The 19,698-nt window shown below is 44.0% G+C and overlaps 1 protein-coding gene and 1 pseudogene across 1 annotated transcript in view; one reads left to right on the top strand and one right to left on the bottom strand.

Annotated features, from left to right (window-relative positions):
* The window catches only part of ACADSB (acyl-CoA dehydrogenase short/branched chain), a 52,201-nt gene that overhangs the window by 12,132 nt on the left and 20,371 nt on the right, over positions 1-19,698 (top strand). The gene's annotated exons all lie outside the window — the stretch shown is intronic.
* LOC102266087 (protein lin-28 homolog A pseudogene) lies at positions 8,088-9,029 on the bottom strand (annotated as a pseudogene).

The raw sequence follows: 19,698 nt of genomic DNA, 5'->3' as shown, positions 1-19,698 counted from the left end.
GGACCGCCTGGAGGAAAATAAACAACTGTGTTTCTATTTGCTTTATGTTTGTCTGTGAAGAATACCAGATGGGTGTGTTAGAAGCTCCCCTATGGGAGGCTGGATGGAGATAAGGCGATAGCTTTTTTGAAGATCTGGTCAAACCAAAAAGTTTTAAGTAGGGTAGCTGAGGGTGTGGTGTAGGGGGATCGGGGAAGGCACATTCGTGGATCATTTATGTTGGACAAGTGGATCACTTGGCTTTAGAAAGTTGTGAGGGGGTTGAGTTTTTACTCTCCGAAGTCAAGCGTGAAAACCACAAATTCTGGCTCATGCTATTATTACATATTAGAATCATCTGTCGATTGAAAAAAAAAAAAAGCACAATGTAAAAGTTGAGAATTATGGTTTTATCACCAGATGGTCAACACTGAAATCAGATTGATTATGTCCTTTGCAGCCAAAGATGGAGAACCTCTATACAGTCAGCAAAAGTAAGACCGGGAGCGGACTGTGGCTCAGATCATGAACTTATTGCCAAATTCAGACTTATTGAAGAAAGTGGGGAAAACCACTAGACCAGTCAGGTGTGACCTAAATCAAATCCCCAATGACTATACAGTGGAAATGAGAAATAGATTTAAGGGACTAGATCTGATAGACAGAGTGCCTGATGAACTATGGACGGAGGTTCATGACATTGTATAGGAGACAGGGATCAAGACCATCCCCAAGAAAAAGAAGTGCAAAAAAGCAAAATGGCTGTCTGAGGAGGACTTACAAATAGCTGTGAAAAGAAGAGAAATGAAAAGCAAAGGAGAAAAGGAAAGATATACCCATTTGAATGCAGAATTCCAAAGAATAGCAAGGAGAGATAAGAAAGCCTTCCTCAGCGATCAATGCTAAGAGATGGAGGAATACAATAGAATGGGAAAGACTAGAGATCTCTTCAAGAAAATTAGAGATACCAAGGGAACATTTCATGCAAAGATGGGCTCAATAAAGGACAGAAATGGTATGGACCTAACAGAAGCAGAAAATACTAAGAAAAGGTGGCAAGAATACACAGAAGAACTGTACAAGAAAGATCTTCACAACCCAGATAATCACGAAGGTATGATCACTCACGCTCACCTAGAGTCGGACGTCCTGGAATGTGAAGTCAGGTGGGCCTTAGGAAGCATCACTATGAACAAAGCTAGTGGAGGTGATGGAATTCCAGTTGAGCTATTTCAAATCCTAAAAGATGCTGTGAAAGTGCTGCACTCAATATGTCAGCAAATTGGGAAAACTCAGCAGTGGCCACAGGACTGGAAAAGGTCAGTTTTCATTCCAATCCCAAAGAAAGGCAATGACAAAGAATGCTCAAACTACCACACAATTGCACTCATCTCACACGCTAGTAAAGTAATGCTCAAAATTCTCCAAGCCAGGCTTCAGCAATATGTGAACCGTGAACTTCCTGATGTTCAAGCTGGTTTTAGAAAAGGCAGAGGAACCAGAGAACAAGTTGTCAACATCTGCTGGATCATCGAAAAAGCAAGAGAGTTCCAGAAAAGCATCTATTTCTGCTTTATTGACTATGCCAAAGCCTTTGACTGTGTGGATCACAATAAACTGGAAAATTCTTCAAGAGATGGGAATACCAGACCACCTGACCTGCCTCTTGAGAAACCTGTATGCAGGTCAGGAAGCAACAGTTAGAACTGGACATGGAACAACAGACTGGTTCCAAATAGGAAAAGGAGTACGTTAAGGCTGTATGTTGTCACCCTGCTTATTTAACTTATATGCAGAGTACATAATGAGAAACACTGGGCTGGAAGAAGCACAAACTGGAATCAAGATTGCCGGGAGAAATATCAATAACCTCAGATATGCAGATGATGCCACCCTTATGGCAGAAAGTGAAGAGGAACTAAAAAGCCTCTTGATGAAAGTGAAAGAGGAGAGTGAAAAAGTTGGCTTAAAGCTCAACATTCAGAAAACTAAGATCATGGCATCCAGTCCCATTACTTACTTCATGGGCAATAGATGGGGAAACAGTGGCTGACTTTATTTTTCTGAGCTCCAAAATCACTGCAGATGGTGATTGCTGCCATGAAATTAAAAGACACTTACTCCTTGGAAGGAAAGTTATGATCAACCTAGACAGCATATTAAAAAGCAGAGACATTACATTGCCAACAAAGTTCTGTCTAGTCAAGGCTGTGGTTTTTCCAGCAGTCATGTATGGATGTCAGAGTTGGACTATAAAGAAGGCTGCTGCTGCTAAGTCTCTTCAGTTGAGTCTGACTCTGTGCAACCTCGTAAACGGCAGCCCACCAGGCTCCCCCGTCCCTGGGATTCTCCAGGCAGGAACACTGGAGTGGGTTGCCATTTCCTTCTCCAGTGCATGAAAGTGAAAAGTGAAAGTGAATTCTCTCAGTCGTGTCCGACTCTTCGTGACCTCATGGACTGCAGCCTACCAGGCTCCTCCACCCATGGGATTTTCCAGGCAGGAGTACTGGAGTGGGTTGCCATTGTGTTCTCCGCAAAGAAGGCTGAGTGCCAAAGAATTGATGCTTTTGAACTGTGATGTTGGAGAAGGCTCTTGAGAGTCCCTTGGACTGCAAGGAGATCCAACCTTTCCATCCTAAAGGAGATCAGTCCTGGGTCTTCACTGGAGGGCCTGATGTTGAAGCTGAAACTCCAGTATTTTGGCCACATGATGCAAAGAGCTGACTGATTTGAAAAGACCCTGATGTTGGGAAAGATTGAGGGCAGGAGGAGAAGGGGACGACAGAGGATGAGATGGTTGGATGGCATCACCAACACAATGGACATGGGTTGGGTGGACTCCGGGAGGTGATGGACAGGGAGGCCTGGCATGCTGTGGTTCATGGGGTCGCAAAGAGTCAGACACGACTGAGCGACTAAACTGAACTGAACTGATGTTTTATTCAGCGGACACTCTGAGGACTTTTAGCCTGGAATGCATCCCCTTGGCTCACTCTGAGGGACCAGTCCAGAGAGGTAAGGGAGGAACCAGGATACATAGGAGCTTTTGCAACGAAGACCAGGTAGTCAGACCATCAAAAGATTTCTTTTAATTAAAAGAAAACTGGACATCTCAAGTTAGTGAATTTAGCACTTTTCTTTGGGCTTCCCTAGTGGCTCACAGGGTAAAACCATCTGTCTGCAATACAGGAGACCTGGGTTCGATCCCTGGGTCAGGAAGATCCCCTGGAGAAGGAAATGGCAACTCTTGCCTGGAAAATTCCATGGATGGAGGAGCCTGGTAGGCTACAGTCCATGGGATCGCAAAGAGCTGGACACAACTGAGTGACTTCACTTTGTGCAGGAAGATGCAAGAGTTTGGGATCACTGAAATCACTCCTTTGATAATGAACCTTAGCTGTCCAGGCCCACCTGCCCGTGCTTTCTCTCCCTGAGTTTTCTTGGGGCTCACCTGTGGGGCAGCTATAATGCCATGACCTGGTGGCTGCAATGTCCTTTGTTACTGATTTGGAAGGCAACATTTTTTTTTCACTCACACAGTTCAGGGAGCTTTTTAGAAATGTGGAACCCCCAGCTTCACCCTGAGTCTCGAAGCAGAGCTTGAATTAGTGGGGCTGAAATAGCTCTCCCTTGCTCTAAGCTCCCTTCAAAGATCTGGGTATGTAGCCAGGAGTGACAACAGCTAATTTAAATCATGGTGGTGGTAGGGGTGGGTGGGTAGGGGACTTGTTTCAAAGATACTAATAGTCATTGGTAAAAGTTCCCAGAATAAACCAGTTTCTTGAGTTTAGTTATGTGTAACTGGTATTCGGTAGTTAGATTTAAGAAATCCATAAAATTGTTCTGTAGTGTGATGCTGAATGTATTAACAGCTACATCTAGCATTTAAAAAAAAAACAAGCCTACTTTGAAAGCCCGAAGACTATGCGGTTCAGGCATTTATACATTTTAACACATCTTAACATCAAAATTTTTATCATTAGGCCTTTCTAATAACACAGATAAGTGTGGGAAATAATATAACTGGTACCCAGTTCCACACCACCCACTTCAGCTATACCCCCCACTTTTTTTTTTAAAGAAATAATTGTGACATCAACCCTGCGCTTCCACCCTCTCCTTGGAGGCAGCCTGCAACCAGGGCCCAGCAGTGAGGCGAGTTAGGGTCACAGGAAGGCAGACCAGACAAAATGTAGCTGGTGTAACCCGGCTTACTGCACACAGCACACAACACAGGTTAGTCAGAGTGGGGAAACCAGACAAACAAGGGGTAACGAGCTCCTCCTGTTTGTGATGTCCTTCCTTAGACTTTGCTGAACAATTCCTAGATGGTGGGAGTCCACAGTGGCCCCTGTGACTCCATCTTGACCTACTGAACATAACCTAACTCATATGAGTCTCACACAATGTAAGTAGCAATCCTGACCCAAGAGAAATCACCATGAAACCACACTCCTGAGGTTGATGTGTATGCTTCCCGTTTCTGTTTTTAAACTACATCTGTGTTTACAGAATGTATACTAACATTTGCTGTGTATTTAAAAGTGTGCATAAATGCTATCTGCCTGAATAAATTCTTTTGCAAATTGCCTTTTGTGTTTAATACTATATTTTCAAGACTTCCCCATGTTGATATTTGTATCTCCGTAGTTCACTTTAACTGCTCTAAAACATTGTTAAGTCAATGTGCTGTACCACAACCTATGCACTCCTTTGTTGGTAAGTAATTGGATTCTTCATTTTTTCCCCCATTTCAGGTGTCACAGCATTCTTTGCACGTCTATACTTGGTGTATGAGCTCCAGTGGAACTGCTGAGCCTTAGGACATGTATGTCTTACGACAGTGGTTCCACCAGTTTGTACATGTAAAGTAGAGGAGACTATTCCTCTCCACCCACTTGGCAACAGCTTGTTTAAAAAAAAAAAAATAAGCCTAATTCATGAATCTTATAACAGATAATAAGGAAGACTTTATTCAGGAAGGGACTTCTGCGTTGGGGTTTTGCAGTGGGGGTGCGAGATGAGGCTCTGCTCCAAATGCAACAAGGAAAAGTGGCTGTCTCTAACCAAGGAGTGGGGTGAGGGCTGGTGGGTGGAACATTATAAAGAAACAGCAGAAGTAAGGGGAATAAGAAATAACCCATGCTCTTCAGGATCTTGCTTTAGGTGGACCAAAGGGATCAGATACCAAGGATGAGGGGTTTTCATTAATGTGACCCAGCAGGATTCTTATTAAAACTGAACAGAGTGCAGCTTGAACTCAGCCCAAGGTTGGGGCCCCATCACAAAGAGGAGCTTGACTTTTTTGGTAAAGGAGAGTCTTGACAAACTTCCCTGGCACTTCAGGGTCAAGTAGGGGGCAGAGGAGTAGCTAAAGGAGGAGACTGAGGAGAGACTGAGGAATGCGGGGCAGGAACGGGTGGGAGGAGGAGGACAGCAGAGTGTCCTGGGAGTCAGAGAGATGGGACGCCTGGAGGGAGGAGGGGTCAGCTGAACTGGGTCAGCTGCAGTGAGTATATTGAATTTTGAAAAGCATGAGGATGCTTGATCTTGTAGGGAAGAGATCCTGGTGATGGGGCAGCGGGGTGGGGGGGTGGCAAGCCACGTTGGGGTGGGCTGAGGAATGTCCCAAATACTAGGGGCAACGATAATTGGTTAGAAGTAAAAAAACCTTCAGTGTTCATGGGGAGACGGGCCTTCAGTAAATGGTTCAGTTAGATTAGTGCAGTAGCTCTTACAGGTCTGGTCCAGACCCCTGTGTCAGCTGCTCACCACTGTCTTTTTTTTTTTTTTTCAGTACCAATAAGTTTTATTCATTGTATATTCCCAAGGAAAACAAAGGAAAGGGAAAAGGGTCAGCGTGTGTGTTACAAAATGATAGCAAATGGGAAAGGAAGTATCTGGCACAGCAAAATCAGCCATCAAATAAACACTGCCCAGATGGGGTCGCCAAAGCCTGATGGGCTATGTCTCCTGCAGTTCAGGAATGAGAAGGGATGAGGAAAAGAACAGATGGGTACATGCTTTTCTACCCTCCCTCCCTCCCTCCCCATAAATTCAAGATTTCATACAAAGCTTTGGTTTCTAGCAGTAAGCATGGAGTTACATTCGTCCGTCTGCTATTAAACAATCTTGTGGCTACTTTGACATAAGTTTCTTGCACCTGCATAAAAGTTCCTGAGTGACTTGGATATACATTCATCTTTCCTTTCATGGTCTCCCAGCCCCACCTTCTACATGGAAGGCCCCCTTCATTGCTCCTCTCTACCTTTGGAGTTGGTCTTAATCCAACCAAATACATCAGTCCATTTAGCATGAGTTACATCAAGGAATGGACAGGACTCGAAATTGGGAACAAGGGATGGAGCAATCTTAGCTTTTTCAGGATTTTTGCACAAATCACTTAATCACAGATACCCCACAAATTAAATGTATAGGTATATGGTCTATTTCGGGGGGGCACAAAGGTGGAAAGAAGAGGGAATAGGAATCTAGTTTTCAGGACAGATCTTGTTTGAAATAGGAAATAGAGGAAGGGGAACACAAAAGAAAGTGTAGTTCAAGACCCCCCCCAACTTCAAAAAGGGCCCCCAAGCTTATGTTTCAGATCTCTTTGCCTGGTGCAGAACATTTTGTCAAAGATGCTTTGGCTATTTTTCTCAATATAAAAAGTTTGTAAACAATAAAACCCCAAAAGAACATGGAGAAGACCAACACATTATATTTACACAAACTAGGCCACCTAGCAGTCACCAAATCAGCTACTTGTGAAGTCCTACAAAGCCCAGACAAATATAATAACTAGAGGGGGGCAGCAGCTGGGGGAGACAAGGATCAGACACACATCACCCAATGCGTTCTATTGCATTTGCCCCGTGACAACACAGTGAGGTAGGTCTGCAGTGATCTCACAGCTTGTAAACGAACCTGCCGCCCCCACCGCCCTTTCTCCTTTAGCTGCCATGAGACTAATCACTGCTGCAGCAGAGTAGGACCCTGGCTCTGGGAACCACAAAGAAGCCATTGCTGATGGTCTCTCCAGAAGCTAAGAAGGAAAAGCCCAGAATCGTTAAAGATCTTGTCCTTGCTTCACATATCCATCCCTGGGCAGCTCAAGATGGGTACAGAGGCATTATTCTTATAAACCTCTCCTTACCAACTTCCATTTTTTATAAAAACACACACACCCTGTTGTGCATGGTCGGCCTAGCCCAGTCAGGTGGAGGATGGATCTGGTATATAAAGTGAGTAATGTGCCCTAGGATTATAGATCTGGAACAGGAATCCTTTGTCACACATACAGACGACATTTGCCTAATCTTGGCTTCCCCTCTCTGCACTTCTTACCTGGCCCAGCCTCTCCTAACCTCTCTGCACCACGTTTTCCTGTTCAGACCAATTTCCAATCTTTCAGTAGGAAGGAGACCAAGTCATGGGGCAACCCAGTTAAAACCTAGTCTCTCATGAAACGCTGAAGATGGAGGGATTTCAGGAGGACACCATGGCAGAAGAGCCAGCTGTAATTGGCAAAAATGAGGTAGTTCAATAGGCTATACACTCCAAATAGTTGTTCTCTCTGATGATACAGCAACAAAAAGCATTCCTGCTGTGCAGACCCGGAGCTGCTGCTGACTTATCCCTGAGATTGCTCACGTACCTGAGAACACAGTGCAGGAATGAGGGCCTTCGATTAAAATACACAAAAATACAAAACCAGAATATTTATATTACGAAAAAAAAAAAAAGTAAAATGCACAAGATACCTCATTCGCACACTAGTGCAGTTGGCATCCTGGAGAAAGTGGGACCCAAGGTACAGTCACCCAAGGCAGCAAATAAAATTGAGTTGGCCCAGAATGGGGTGAGAGTGAGCTTAGAAGCAGCAAGTCTCAGCTGTTCCCTCAATCACCCCTTTACCTGTCATCACAACCCATTACTTGGGACAGTTCTTAGCATTCTGTCCCAAGAAGGGGTTATGAGGAGAGAAGACGAGGAAAACCCTGCCGCCCCCCTGAGATGTTTCCTCCCGTGGAATGTAGTGGCTTGTTGGTTGGGTCCATCAATCTGTTCTCTTCTTAATCTTTACACTCTGATATGGGAAATATTATTCCACAATCTTCTTTAAGAGTAAAACAACTTCCCTACCCAGGCCACTTTCAAAAGCTGGAGATTCTGGGGGTGGAGACTCAGATAAAGCATGCAGGGAGGGTTAACCTTCAAAGCCCTCGTAATGCATTTGGAAAGAGCTAATTGGAGTTTCTTTGCCTCACCCCTTCTTCCCACCAAGAGGGAAGAGGGGGTGATGCTGTGGACTCCAGCCTCAGATATATGGCAGTGCCAGCTGCCCCCTACCCACCCTGTCCCCACTTTCTCCACTCTGCCGATTGATGCCTGCTCCTCAAAGCTTTCTGATCACAAAAGGATAGCACCCACCCACTGTAGCTTCAATTCTGGGCCTCTGGGAGCATGGCAAAGCTATGGATCTCTTCTTCCTCCTGCGGAAAGTAGGCTGGCTTTCCCTGGGAGCTGGGAGCTTGCTGGGCCTTCAGTGGGCACGAGGCTACCATATGGTTGATGCTCTGGCAGAAATGGCACTTCTTGGGCTGCGGTGGCAGTTTGCATTCCTTGGCATGATGGTCTAGACCTCCACAGTTGTAGCACCTGTCTCCCTTTGATCTGCGTTTCTGCATATTCTTCCCTTTCGGCCGCCTTTCACTCCCAATACAGAACACCCCCCAAGGGCCAGTGACTCTGAGAGATTCCAGGCCCTTGGCTGACTTCTTAAAGGTGAACTCCACGGCCTCCCCCTCCTTCAGGCTCCGGAAGCCCTCCATGTGCAGCTTACTCTGGTGCACAAAGACATCCACCGGGGGGTCGAGGGCGACCCCCGCGCAGGCGGTCATGGACAGGAAGCCGAACCCCATGCGCACGTTGAACCACTTACAGATGCCTGCCCCGTGCAGCAGCCGCGGCTCCTTCGCCGTGCGGGCCGCATCCTCCGGCACCTTAGCGCAGCCACCTGCGAACTGCTGGTTTGACACAGAGCCCATGGTAGTCGGCTGAGCCCGCAGCCCCGGGCCCCTGCTTGGGTGGCTGCTGGCCCCAGAGAAGTCCGGAGGCAAAGGGGTGGCTCGGGGAACAGGCAGCTACATCTTCCCCAGCACAATGTCACCACTGTCTTTTTCTTATTCTGGAGTGTTTGGGATCGGCAGTCCCCTCTACAGACTAGGCCAATGCAAAGGCTCTTCTTAAGTGGGAAATAACAAATCTAAGAGTCATTTTCACAAACAATCTGCTCAAAATAAGGGCCAAGGACCTGAATAGACATTTCTCCAAAGAAGACATACAGGTGGCCAATTTGTTGTTGTTCAGTGGCTTAGTCGTGTCTGACTCTTAGCAACCCCATGGACTGTAGCACGTCAGGCTTTCCCTGTCCTTCACTATCTCCTGGAGTTTGCTCACATTCATGTCCATTGAGTCGGTGATGCCATCCAACCATCTCATCCTCTGTCTCCCCCTTCAACTGACTTCAATCTTTCCCAGGATCAGGATCTTTTCCAGTGAGTTGGCTCTTTGCATCAGGTGGCCAAGGTATTGGAGCTTCAGCTGCCATGTGAAAAGATGTTCAACGTTGCTGATTATTGGAGAAATGCAAATCAAAACTACAATGAGATATCACCTCATACCAGCCACAGTGGCTATCATCAAAAAATCCACAAACAAGAAATGTTGGAGAAGGTGTGGAGAGAAGGGAACCCTCCTGCACTGTTAGTAGAAATGTAAACTGGTACAGCTATTATGGTAACAGTATGGTGTTTCCTTAAAAAAACTAAAAATAGAGCTACCATATGACCCTACAATCCCACTCCTAGGCATATATCCAGAGAAAAACATGATCCAGGAAGATACATGTACCCCAGTGTTCATTGCAGCACTATTTACAATAGCCAAGACATGGAAGCAACCTAAATGGCCATCAACAGAAGAATAAAGATGTGGTACATATACACAATGGAATATTACTCAGCCATTAAAATGATATAATGCCATTTGTAAAAAAAATAAAAGATATAATGCCATTTGTAGCAACATGGATGGACCTGAGATTGTCAGACAGAGAAGGAGAAATACCGTATGACATCCCTTATCCATGGAACCTAAAAAGTAATGATACGAATGAACTTACAGAACAGAAACAGATTCACAGACATTGAGAATGAGCTTATGGGTGCCAAGGGAGAAGGAATAGTTAGCAAGTTTGGGGTGGACATGTACTCATGGCTGTATTTTAAATGGATAATTAACAAGGACCTACTGTATAGCTCATGGAACTCTGCTCAAATATGTGGCAGCCTGGATGAGAGCGGGCTTGGGGAGGCAAATGGATACATGTATATGGATGGCTGAGTCCCTTTACTATTCATCTGAAACTGTCAGAACATTGTTGATTGGCTATACCCCAATACACAATAAAAAAGTTTATAAATATTAGCACTTAAAAAAGCTTCACTGTACATGAGCCAAAGGTCCTTTCATCTTGATTAGAGATAGCCCTTTAAATAGTGGGCTTCCCTTGTGGCTCAGCTGGTAAAGTATCCTCTTGCAATGTGGGAGACCTGTGTTCAATCCCTGGGTTGGGAAGATCCCCTGGAGGAGGGAAAGGCTACCCACTCCAGTATTCTGGCCTGGAGAATTCCATGGACTGTATAGTCTACAGGGTCGCAAAGAGTCAGACATGATTAAGTGACTTTCACTTCATTTCACTTCCAGTATATATAATCCCAGGGCTACAGGTCATGGGGCATCTATTATTCATCCTAAGGTAGATTGCTGGGACAAACTTCTGAAAGAAGCATAGAACATCTTTTTTAATAATTTGATTAAACTTTACAGGTATGTAGCATGACAACAAGGAACTATCTGGGCAGTGGGTCTTAGAGCTCAGTTAAAAGAATCAGAATCAGGCACTGTACCTGCCTCCTGAGAAATCTGTATTCAGGTCAAAAAGCAACAGTTAGAACCGGACATGGGACAATGGACTGGTTCTGAATTGGGAAAGGAGCACATCAAGGCTGTATATTGTCACCCTGCTTATTTAACTTATATGCAGAGTACATCATGCGAAATGCCGGGCTGGATGAAGCACAGGCTGAATCAAGATTGCCAGGAGAAATATAACCTCTGATACACAGATAATATCACCCTTATAGCAGAAAGCAAAGAGGAACTAAAGAGCCTCTTTATGAAAATGAAAGAGGAGAGTGAAATAGTTGGTTTAAAACTCAACACTCAAAAAACTAAGATCATGGCATCTGGTCCCATCACTTCATGGGAAATAGATGGGGAAACAATGGAAACAGTCAGAGACTATTTTCTTGGACTCCAAAATCACTGCAGATGGTGACTGCAGCCATGAAATTAAAAGACACTTGCTCCTTGGAAGAAAAGCTATGACCAGCCTAGACAGCATATTAAAAAGGTCCATCTAGTCAAAGCTATGGTTTTTCCAGTAGTCATGTATGGATGTCAGAGTTGGACTATAAAGAAAGCTGAATGCCAAAGAATTGATGCTTTTGAACTGTGGTGTTGGAGAAGACTCTTGAGAGTCCCTTGGACTACAAGGAGATCCAACCAGTCCATCCTAAAGGAAATCAGTCCTGAATATTCATTGGAAGGACTGATGTTGAAGCTGAAACTCCAATACTTTGGCCACCTGATGCCAAGAACTGAGTCATTGGAAAAGACCCTGATGCTGGAAAACATTGAAGGCAGGAGGAGAAGGGGATGACAGAGGATGAGATGGCTGGATGGCATCACCGACTCAATGGACATGAATTTGAGCAAGCTCTGGGAGTTGGTGATGGATGGGTAAGCCTGGTGTGCTGCAATCCATGTGGTCCCAAAGAGTTGGACATGACTGAGCAACTGAACTCAAAAGAATCAGAATTGGATATCCAGTGAAACATCTCTTATCTAAAATTACCCTTGTTTTAATCAAATATAACCAAATTAAGGTTAAACTTGTTTGTAAACTGAATCTGGTTGATTGATCATAGTGGCTCCTTTAAATTGGCTGTGCTAGAACATTTGATAAGGAGTCTCAGGGCCAGGAAAACCATACCAAGGGCTTGTCATATATTTTTGCGCTGTGGATTTAGGTGAAGTCCTTGCTTTTTGAGATCCCCAAAATACTGTGAGATTTTTACACCTGTTAAGATGTGGCCTTCCTAATTTCCCTGATAAAGCTGCTGGGAACGTAAGCATTTTCAATCTCTGGAGGGATCAGGTGGAGAGGAAAAAATGTTTCAAGTCTGCTGACAAATGTATAATTTACCAAATTGCTGTCAGTCATAATTAGCTTAAGGGGAAAGGGTTTCCTCATATCTGGGAAAGTAAGATTAAAAGGTGATAATATTTTACAAAACCAAAAAGTTATAACCATATTCATCAGTGTATTCAAGTCAACTAGTTTCTTTTTAACATTTTATGAAATCAGTTTCCATTAGACTTTATATATCTTACCTAGTTCAACAGTATGATTTAAAAGTTACTAAAAACCTGAAATTGTCAAAAAATCCTTTCTTTGAATCTTCTCGAAGATTAAGCAGTTTTATGATGCACCATTTTAAGGGCAAGTCACTGCAGCTGGCAGCTCCAACACAGAGCCCAGCCCCACATTGGGTACGAAAATCTGTTACTGAATTCAGGTTTGGCACTTGGCTACTCAAAGGCAAAAATCAAGAGGCAAATGTCAGAAAAAAGGGAAGATGCTGTAATCAGAAAACCTGGAAATATGGGGGAAAGGTGGGTTCATGTCCTGAGACCACCTCCAAAGATTCTGCTCAGCCCTGACAGTTTTTAAAGAGGGAGAAAAAAGGGGGAAGAATATCAGTGAATCCCTGAGGCAGAAGGTTGGATTCCGCCTCCTTCTCCATTGTATGCAGACTGGCTGATTCTCTTCAGACGTTATCTTGGGGTTGAAGAGCTAGTCTTTCATTCTTGGAAAAGAATCAGCAGGGTAGGCAAGGCAAGGTGTGCATTCTGGAGAGTAAGTCAGGAGTTGGGTTAAATTGTTCTGTGCTCTCATTTCTTTAAGCAGGTTCTCTGAAGGGAAGAAGACAGAAATGGGGAAACAGGAAAGGGGCCAAAGAGCTGCTTTCACAGGTCTGTAGTGTCAAAATCGAGTTGAATAGAAGGAGCCTCAGTAGGTGCTGGAAAGTTGCTTGTTGGTGTGGGGAAGCCTCTCAGATGTTGGAATTGGTCTCAGAATCATTACAAGCGAATCACACTACCACACTGAGATGAGGTGAAGAAAGAACTTTCAGAAACAGTCTTGACTGGGTTCAGTTCAGTTCAGTCCTGTCTGACTCTTTGCGACCCCATGAATTGCAGCACACCAGGCCACCCTGTCCATCACCAACTCCCAGAGTTTACCCAAACTCAGGTCCATCAAGTCGGTGATGCCATCCAGCCATCTCATCCTCTGTCGTCCCCTTCTCCTCCTGCCCCCAATCCCTCCCAGCATCAGAGTCTTTTCCAATGAGTCTACTCTTGCGTTGGCCAAAGTATTGGACTTTCAGCTTTAGCATCAGTCCTTCCGATGAACACCCAGGACTGATCATTAGAATGGACTGGTTGGGTCTCCTTGCAATCCAAGGGACTCTCAAGAGTCTTCTCCAATACCACAGTTCAAAAGCATCAATTCTTCGGCGCTCAGCTTTCTTCACAGTCCAAACTCTCACATCCATACCTGACCACAGGAAAAACCATAGCCTTGACTAGACGGACCTTTGTTGGCAAAGTAATGTCTCTGCTTTTGAATATGCTGTCTAGATTGGTCATAACTTTCCTTCCAAGGAGTAAGCGTCTTTTAATTTCATGGCTGCAGTCACCATCTGCAGTGATTTTGGAGCCCCAAAAAATAAAGTCTGACACTGTTTCCACTGTTTCCCCATCTATTTCCCATGAAGTGATGGGACCAGATGCCATGATCTTAGTTTTCTGAATATTGAACTTTAAGCCAACTTTTTCACTCTCCTCTTTCACTTTCATCAGAGGCTTTTTAGTTCCTCTTCACTTTCTGCCATAAGGGTGGTGTCATCTGCATATCTGAGGTTACTGATATTTCTCCTGGCAATCTTGATTCCAGCTTATGCTTCTTCCAGCCCAGCGTTTCTCATGAGGTACTCTGCATATAAATTAAATAAGCAGGGTGACAATATACAGCCTTGATGTACTCCTTTTCCTATTTGGAACCAGTCTGTTGTTCCATGTCCAGTTCTACCTGTTGCTTCCTGACCTGCATATAAATGTCTCAAGCGGCAGGTCAGGTGGTCTGGTATGCCCATCTCTTTCAGAATTTTCCACAGTTTATTGTGATCCACACAGTCAAAGGCTTTGACTGGGTACATGGGGCTAAAGACAGAACTGGTCTCAAGCACTCTGATTAATTTGATTCTCATGGTGTAGTTTGTTCTGAATGATTTCAGGTATGTTTTATGTTTGAGTAAGCAAATTCGTCCTAGATCATGAGCCCATAGTCAGGTTTCTCATTGTCAGAAGTTAAAACAAGAAAAACTGGTTGGAATGAACTCTTGTGAAGTCTGATGCTTAATGGAATTAAAAAAAAAAAAAGATTTTTGCACATGTTCAGTGAGGAGAGTCAGGAGGGCACAGTGGAGGGGACCGGCTACTAGGCTGCAAGGTCTTGTTATACCCGATCGTGTCCTTGGAAAAGACCTCTCCTCTGTCTTCCTTTTTACCTTTCAGACGTGTGAAAGCTTCTTGACCGAAACACTTGAAGGATGTTTCCAACACCACTTTGTTAGCTAGAACGTAGCTGAGAAGGGCTGCGATTCACTCGATGAGTTAAACAAGTTTCGCCAGAACACTCGGCAGTTGGGCCTTCTTAAGCTTTTTTGTGCTGTTTGTGGAAGGTAGACAGCAATGTAGTTGGGTATATAGACCTTTTCTCAAAATGTTTTAAAATGCATAAAATATATAGGATCACAAAGGAAATCAGTTACCATAAAAGTGATACGTATACCTTATGTTGCGAAAGAAGAATATGTGCTTCTTAAGTAAGACCTGACAGAAGTTTGGATAACAAGTATAGTTTTGAAGTGGTGATGAGCCCCCAACAATATTTCAACAGATGTAAAGGTATCTGTGATTTGGTGACAGTCACAGATGATAACGACTGTAACTTGTTGCCAACATTCATGATCAAAGAATGCTGATTTCTCTGATTAGCATTACCTGGCGTGCTGTGATTCATGGGGTCGCAAAAAGTCAGACACGACTGAGCAGCTGAACTGAACTGAATCAAATATTAGCATAATCTCTAATATTCCAGTTAGAGGTTAGTGAAATAAAATATAGTTTTCCCCCCATCTGTGTTCATGGGCTTTGTTGTTCTGCCCATAGGAGCCTGCAGACCCCAGATTTGATCATTAGTACTTCTGAGTGCAGCAGAACTCTGGGCGGTTGAGTAGGAAACAGATCAGACTCAAGCTTCAAAAAGTATTTGGCAAGGCATAAATAACCATTATTCCATTCAGCTAGCAATTGCTGCTCTATACAAAAAAATGTGATGATATGGTGCAATGGGTTATAACCGTGGAAAATCATTTTGATGGAGTGGACACCAAATTGCAGAGGCTGAGGTCAACACTGAAGGGCAGGGGGCAGTCGAAAATCATCGTGGAAACCTTGGGCTGAGCTGTTAAAGGCAAGGCAAGGAGACATCTCCTTTATTAAGAACTGCTGTATTAAAAGGAAATCTTTTTTTTTTTTCTGCCTAAAAGGAGAGGTGTTATCTTTCAATGCTTTAGTTTATAATGGATTCCATTCACTTAGCATATACAGCCACTATTTTATGATGAATATCTTCAGTAATCTCCTATACTTGTACACCACTTCTTAAAAGTACGTTTGCCCCTGTTATCTTGTGTCTAAAGTAACTGCTATGGGTTGGACAGTCATATACTTTATCAGTAGCAATATTGAGACTAAGGGGGTCACAATTGTGTCAGCAGGGAAAACTGGATGCAGTAAGACCCCCTGGCATCTTAAGTTTCTCAGTGCTGGGTTTTCTGCTGAAGATCAGCTTTGGTAGAAAGGTGATGTACAGTGAGTTCTGTAGTGGGTTTAGTGAAGCAAATCTCCCCTAGAAATAAGAAATGTGGGCAGTGTATTACCGCTTTTGACGTGCAATAGGCAGGATGCCCGAGCATTTTGTGGAGAACGTAGCTTGGCCCATTCTTTGATTCCTTCAAATATAGATTGAGGGCCCCATCAGGCCACTGACCAGAAGGGCACCCACACTCACCTCCAGCTCCCCTTCTCCCACTCTTCTTCCCTCCTTGTGCCTGCTACTGCTGGTCACTCTGTCTCCTTCTGCTGCTTAGCAACACTCCCCTGCCCCACCCCCGGAGAAGTCAGATGGGGGGCCCCTTCATATTTGCATTTCTTACTTCACTCCTTCTTGTCCTGTGTTTTCATTCTTGTCGTCTGTTTAAACAGGAAAAAAGCGGTGTCTTCCCCCTACCTTTTATCTAGACCCAAGTTTTCATGTCTCAGCTCTGTCTTTTAATGAGGAAAAAAAAAGGTCCATGCAACTTTGCCCTGAATTGTCTGTCTCCTAATTCTCAAAACAGAATCAGCTAGAAAAATTGAGATGGACACATTTTTTTTTCCCCTGACTGGCCAGTATTTCTTTTCCCCAGGAGAACCCAGAGCAGACCGCATGTACTCTTAGGCACAGAACTGCAAAGACTAACCCATATGTAGGCGAGATTAACAGTGATGTCAGACATGGTGACTCTTGTTTCTTTTTTCCTCTTTTTATCAATAAGTTTTTCAGTGAGCACTCAAAGCTATTAACAGAATATATTGCAATATATTACTACATATGCTTTTTTTTTTCAGGCCAGGCTTTACTGGGACTCCTGCTGCAGGGTAGGGGTGTATGAGAACAAACCAACAGGTTCCCTTGCTTGCTCTGCCCCCCAAGGAAGGCTGCGCTTGTTCCTTATATGGGAAAGGGTAGGGACGTGTCCAGGGCTCAGGTAGGAGGGTGGCTTGCTTAGGTGGTCTGCCCACCCCTTAAGTGGTGTGTGCTGCGGCATGCTTTTGCTCCAGGCTCTTCAGACACGGCAGTTGGGATTTTTGGTCTCTTTGTATCTTTTGCCCAGAATCTGCCCTAACTGCTCATGCAGGCAGTTATTTTTCATCCCATTTAGTTTCTTTGTATTTTCTTGCTGGAGGAGAGGTTGTTCAGGTATAAGCTTTGCAGCAGTGCAGCAAAGGGTCCCAGATCCCAGACCTGTCTCATTCCCCACTGAGAGACTCTACATTGTTGTTCTTAAGATGCTGAAGGTCTCTTCTTCTGAAACTTCCTCCTGCTAGACAGGGACCGCAGACCCTAGAGGTATAGAAGTCCCTCGATGACTGTTCCAAGGACCTATAGGGACCTGGGCCACTCTCCACTGGAATGGGCTGAGTTCCTTGAGCCATCATGAGCCTTACATCAAGCTGTTGGAGCCAAAAGGACACAAACTTAACCAAAAGGTTAAACAAGCAAGGGATGTAAAGGAGAGCAATAGCTATTGAAGGACCTAGAAAGAGAAGGAACCTGGTTAACTTTGGTCTTCCTTAATGTTGATAAGGGAGGCAGTATCACCTGGGCTTGTTCAGTTGACACCTCTCTGCCTGGACTTGTGCAGTTCAGTTCAGTTCAGTTGCTCAGTCGTGTCCGACTCTTTGTGACCCCATGGACTGCCAGGCCTCCCTGTCCTTCACCAATTCCTGGAGCTTACTCAAATTCCTGTCCATCAAGTTGATGATGCCATCCAAGCATCTCATCCCCTGTCATCCCCTTCTCCCACATTCAATCTTTCCCAGCATCAGGGTCTTTTCCAATGACTCAGTTCTTCACATCAGATGACCAAAGATTGGAATTGCAGCTTCAGCATCAGTCCTTCCAATGAATATTCAGGACTGATTTCCTTTAGGATGGACTGGCTTGATCTCCTTGTAGTCCAAGGGACTCTCGAGAGTCTTCTCCAACACCACAGTTCAAAAGCATCAGTTCTTCGGCATTTAGCTTTCTTTATAGTCCAACTCTGACATCCATACTTGACCACTGGAAAAACCATAGCTTTGACTAGACAGACCTTTGTTGGCAAAGTAATGTCTCTGCTTTTTAATATACTGTCTAGGCTGGTCATAGCTTTTCTTCCAAGGAGCAAGTGTCTTTTAATTTCATGGCTGCAATCACCATCTGCAGTGATTTTGGAGCCCAAGAAAATAAAGTTTCTGACTGTTTCCATTGTTTCCCCATCTATTTGCCATGAAGTGATGGGACCAGATGCCATGATATTAGTTTTCTGTATGTTGAGTTTTAAGCCAGCTTTTCACTCCCCTCTTTCACTTTCTGATATCAAGAGGCTCTTTAGTTCCTCTTTACTTTCTGCCATAAGGGTGGTGTCATCTGCATATCTGAGGTTATTGATATTTCTCCCGGCAATCTTGTTTCCAGCCTGTGCTTCATCCAGCCCGACATTTCGCATGATGTACTCTGCATATAAGTTAAATAAGCAGGGTGACAATATACAGCCTAGGCTTGTGTTTCCTTAATATTAACTTTTATCTGTTCTGGCACATTGATCCAAGTGCAGCAGGAAGTAGTTGTTCTGTCAGAAGAGTATCAAGAGTCAGACTGTTGTCAAGAACTATGTCAGGCAAGGGAACAAGAGTGTTTCCAAGTTCCCATAAGGCTTCAAATAGGACCCAACCCACTAAATCATTTTACTTAGCTGTCTGATGGTGCCTGTCTTTTGAACAGGTATCTCAGAGCTTCTGGCTTACAGGTATACTATTTTCTGTATATATTTCTGTATATATTTCATGACCTGCAGGGTTTCTGAGGGAAAAAGCTTGAGTCTGGACAAATGTACCCAACTAGATATCCCCTGCAGTTTGACAGCAATAGGAGTGGTTAAATGTACTCTATAGGAGCCCTTCCCTTTTGACAACAGGTGGTCTTGGAGAGACCCCTCTCTCCAGGTTTTAAGAAGAATTTGGTCCCCCGGGGTTTTTTTGTGTGTGAAAGTGCTACTCCTTCCTCTGTATTTTTAATGGGGGCTGGCTGTGCCTTGGGGCATAGTCAGATTGCCTAATTTGCTTTTTTTTTTTTTCTCAACTTTACATTTGCTTTTTAATTTTGCAAAGCTTGACTTTGTTTCTTGCCTGTTCCATGAACTCTGTCTTGTCCTGACAGTGCCCTCAGCTTCTCAGAACTGGTGAATTCTGTCCCAATGTGCTCTCAGGCATTTGGCAGATCTTGAGTATATTCTGTTAATTTTTGTTGGCCGAAAGGAAAACACTAATTTTTTTTAACAGCTTCACTGAGGTATAATTTACATAGCAATATAATTCACGCTGTGTAATTATAGTGTGGTTGAATGGTATCTTCATATAATTTCTTCACATATGCAATTTACACTTATCCATTTATTTAACTTCCTATCTTTTAATACCCCTACACCCGACGTCCGATTCCCTGCATCCCAAGCCACGGTTGTCTGTGCTCCTTCTCATCCTCTTTACCTCCATCTGCCTAGCATTTTCTGGGTTCTTCCCAGGTAGAGGTGATACTAGATATCCTATGTACTCTTTTTTTTCTTTTTTAATTGGAGGGTAATTACTTTATAATAT

This window comes from Bos mutus, chromosome 26 (assembly GCF_027580195.1).
Source record: "Bos mutus isolate GX-2022 chromosome 26, NWIPB_WYAK_1.1, whole genome shotgun sequence".
Classification (NCBI taxonomy): Eukaryota; Metazoa; Chordata; class Mammalia; order Artiodactyla; family Bovidae; genus Bos; species Bos mutus.
This window is presented reverse-complemented; position numbering and strand designations above follow the sequence as displayed.